General features: G+C 32.1%; 1 long non-coding RNA gene across 2 annotated transcripts; it reads left to right on the top strand.

Annotated features, from left to right (window-relative positions):
• The first annotated feature begins 894 nt into the window (after window positions 1–894).
• Window positions 895–3,770, top strand: LOC128263893 (uncharacterized). Of its 2 annotated transcripts, none has more exons than XR_008268563.1 (3): window positions 895–1,143; window positions 1,457–1,478; window positions 3,643–3,770. It is a non-coding gene; the product is annotated as an uncharacterized LOC128263893 (long non-coding RNA). The 2 variants fall into 2 exon arrangements; XR_008268562.1 differs by lacking the exon at window positions 3,643–3,770 and adding an exon at window positions 1,598–2,507.
• Window positions 3,771–4,398: the final 628 nt, after the last annotated feature.

Raw genomic sequence — 4,398 nt, 5'->3', positions numbered from 1 at the left:
TAATTTTTGGGCATTCATTTCCAGAATTATTTTTTGTACCAAAAGTAAGAGCAGCCGATTGATGAAGCTCTTCCTTTTGTTTTTTTCGTTAAACGGTGAATATTTGACCGCGACATTTTAAATTATATTAGTTTTGTTTATTTTTAAATTAAATTAAATTTTTTTTTTTTCATATTTGTTCACTTAATTTGTGTAAGAAAAATAGATTAAATTGGTTTCCCATATTTTTGTCCATTCCGAAACAAGACTTCTTTTTGCGTTCTTTCGTAAGCGAGGTTTTCGGTGAAAAACACGATCTCAAAAATATCGGACAATCGGCAGCGTTCGGGTTTCAGCTTTTTGTTTACATTGCAAAAGAAGGCTTTTTTTATGCATTATAGTAGAAGGGACGATTTCACAAAAACCCTTTAGAATGCATAAACAATGCTTCTTTATAGCTTCTTACATTCTTTTTCGCTTGCAAAGCATGCATGAAAGAATGTTTTTTTATTGGAGTGCGTTCTCTAACTTCCGACTGGGATTGCTTATGACAGTGTTTTTCAACGAAAACCTCGCTTACGAAAGAACGCAAAAAGAAGTCTTTTTTCGGAATGCACAAAAAAATGGGAAACCAATTTAATCTATTTTTCTTAATGAACAGCAGCGGCGTAAATATATTCACTTTTTATATTTATAAACAATATCTAAACGCTTTGTTATGTTGGTGGTATATGACTTGATAAACTTTTCCTAAAATTAATTCTGTAAAAAATATTAATATTTAATTTTATTAATAATAATATTTAATATATTTTATATTGTATTATAAAATTATTAATTTGAAGCAGTTTTTTATATATTTTAATTTTAGGTAATAATTTATACACCATTACATGATTCCTTTTCAAAGCGTGATTTTGTTTTGAATTGTTATTTTACATTTGCCAGAGCTATACGTTCCTCCGCCACATAAATCACAAGGAGTAACCGAACAAAACGGTACTTTTAAAAGCAAACGACAAGAATAGGAAAAATGTAAGAAAGCGCGCGGTCTTTTTCGTTTCTTTTGCATTTCTCGCCACTTGCATTTTGATTTTCAATTGAAATAGCTGGTGCCTCTGAGATTTGTGAAAATAATATTTTCTTTGCGGCTTTAATTTTCAAGTAAGTATAGTGTTGATATAAACAAACTAAATAGGAGTTCCAATACTGTTAATAAAATAACATGAACCAAACAATGGACTAATTAAAACAATAAAAGATGTGTACCTGTGCCAAAAAATATTAAATTTATAAGCACTTATTAACAGTCTTAAAATCAGTGTACGGTCAAAACAAGTGTAAACAAATTGTTCCTAAAACTGTGTGTGGCTGTTAATCAAACAAAAAAGAATTATATTTTTGAGCGTACACTGAAATAAGACTTGAGTTTTAATTTAATCAATTCGTTTTAAATATTATTTTCGTTTAATTCCAGAAAAACTTTTTCAAAACAGAAGGTAATTTATATATATTTCATAAATTTAAATTTTTTGTTTTGTGAACTCGTTTCGTTTATTTGTGTGCTCTCTTTTTTCTCTCTTCCTTTTACTTCTACCACTAACCATACAACATATAGACTGGTCATTTCATACGACGCATTTGGACACAAAAAAACGGACCGCGGAAGGTCCACCGTTCTCACAGCAGCAGGTCCATGCACTTCGTGTGCGTTCGGGTTTTTTACTCTCTCATTCTTATTCTCATTTTTATGCTCGCGCACTCATTGCACGAGTTCAGTCGTTCAGTCGCAGAGAGGCGCTTTTTGAAGAAGGCTGCCCTGCGCTTGAATTCGTCTTTGTATGTATGCGTGATCATGCATTCTCATACACGGGAGCATGTGTGCGTTAATTTCATTTCGGCGCATCAAGAATATTTTGTCTTTTGCGTATTCTTTAAACAAGTAATAAATAATAAAATACTTTTAATATTTTTGAAAAGGTAAATGGAACAAATATAAAAATCCACATTTTTTTAATGATAATAATTTATTTTAATGATAATAATTTTAGATTTTAATTGTACCAATATCTTGAATTATAACGAATTGTTTAAAGACAATTAAAATAACAAGACAATTAAATAACGAATCATTAAAAAATAAATCAACCATTTACATTTTCAAAAATATTAAAAGTATTTTATTATTTATTACTTGTTTAAAGACAATTAAAATAACACTGCGAATCATTAAAAAATAAATCAACCAAAGATCACTAAACATAACATTTAAAACAAGTGTCCTAAAAGCCCGCTCCCCTTAAAAGCAATCGTCGGTAGGGTATGCAGGCACCAACCGCTCGCAAAACATCGACAAAAACTGATTTAGTTTGAAGTTTTCTCAACCACTGAAGAGCAGTCGGTGTTTCAAGTGACACGACTGCGATATGCCCTGTTCCCATCTCAGTGCACTGATTTCTATAAATTCGAATACATACATATATGTAAAACATTTTACCGCTACCACTGATTAGAATTTGTAAACAAAAATAAAATGTATGCTGAAATATTAAATAAATATATTAAAACACATAATATTCATATTTATATCATAACCCAATAGTAAATACGCCCATATTCTTAGGGTACCAAGTTTGAAAAGTGGCAAAAGACAAAATATTCTTGATGCGCCGAAATGAAATTAACGCACACATGCTCCCGTGTATGAGAATGCATGATCACGCATACATACAAAGACGAATTCAAGCGCAGGGCAGCCTTCTTCAAAAAGCGCCTCTCTGCGACTGAACGACTGAACTCGTGCAATGAGTGCGCGAGCATAAAAATGAGAATAAGAATGAGAGAGTAAAAAACCCGAACGCACACGAAGTGCATGGACCTGCTGCTGTGAGAACGGTGGACCTTCCGCGGTCCGTTTTTTTGTGTCCAAATGCGTCGTATGAAATGACCAGTCTATATGTTGTATGGTTAGTGCTTCTACCTAGGGTGGACTTACATCTACATACAAGTTGTGTTGTTTAGAATGGACCTAAGAACACAAATTAAGTGAACAAAAATGTAAGAAAAATAAACATAAATTTAAATAATTAGACATTACATAAATAAAAAATTTAATAATTTAATTGAAAAAAAATATTTTACAAAATAAACAAAACTAATATAATTTAAAATGAGGGGAATGTCGCGGTCGAATATTCACCGTTTAATGAAAGAACAAAAGGAAGAGCCTCATCAATCGGCTGCTAGAGCTCTTACTTTTGATACAGAACATAATTCTGGAAATGAATGCCCAAATTTATGTGAACCCGAATCGGATTAAAGTGCATCAAACTATTCTTTTGAATATGATACCTATGAATCTCCTTGAAAAATTATTAGAATGGTACCATAATAATAATGTTACTAGAGATCAACTTGATGCTTTTTTAAAATTTTTTGAGTTCGGAAAATCTAGATCTTCAGTAGGATATTAAGTCCAAGTTTGATAAAGGAGCTTAATTATGGCGGTACTAGGGACAGGGAAGGTTTTGCGTCCAACATTCATTTAAATGAAACATTATTCGGTAAGTGTTTTACAAACTTACAATCATATTTTTAAAAAATTACATATTTCCCTCTCATTAATATATTTTATATTATATTTTCTCATTATTATATTTTTAGAGTCACAAAGGAGGGACGACCACCGCTTCACCGACCACATAAAAGACCTTTGACTGGCCTTCACTAGGGCTAAGAACAAAGCTTACAAGGCTAAAAGTATAGCAGAAAGAATGAGAGATGAAAAAAACGACCCGGAGTAATTATAGTAATTATAATTACTTACAATTAATTTTAAATCAAACGTTTATAAAATGAAAATTAAATAAATAAAAATTGGAATTGAAAAAAGAAACGGTTCCCATTAGCATTTTTGGGGAACGATAATATATGCATTCTTGGGTAAGACTATTAGAAGGCATGTTTTGTAATCATACTAGATGTGTTACGCAATGCTTGCTTTGGAAGCTATCCAGGAAGGTTCCCGAGGAACGTTTCTAAGTTCATTCTAACAGTGCGCTTGTAACGTACACACCTAGGTGTACGATACAATTTTTAGTAGTATATAAAGTTATAGGTGTAAGCGTCTTATCATGAATAATAAATATTAAGTTAATAGTATGTAAGGTTATTGGTGTAAGCGACGCATAATGAATAATAAATATTAAGTTGAAACTGAATATTAAGCAGTAGTTAAGTTAAGTTCCAAACCCGAGTGGCAACGCCAGCCGATATTTAGTGAGTTAAGAAAATACTAGAAATTAAGAAATATACTAGAAACCCCGAAAGCGGGAAAAAGGGAGCGTGGGGAAGGTGGTCACACACCGATCGAGCGAGCGCTCTCTTGTGTCGGAATGGTAAGACGGGGCGGACGTGTCT

This window comes from Drosophila gunungcola, unplaced genomic scaffold (genome assembly GCF_025200985.1).
Source record: "Drosophila gunungcola strain Sukarami unplaced genomic scaffold, Dgunungcola_SK_2 000025F, whole genome shotgun sequence".
In the NCBI taxonomy this organism is placed as follows: Eukaryota; Metazoa; Arthropoda; class Insecta; order Diptera; family Drosophilidae; genus Drosophila; species Drosophila gunungcola.
The sequence above is the reverse complement of the archived record's forward strand: the minus strand, read 5'-3'. Positions and strand labels throughout refer to the sequence as shown.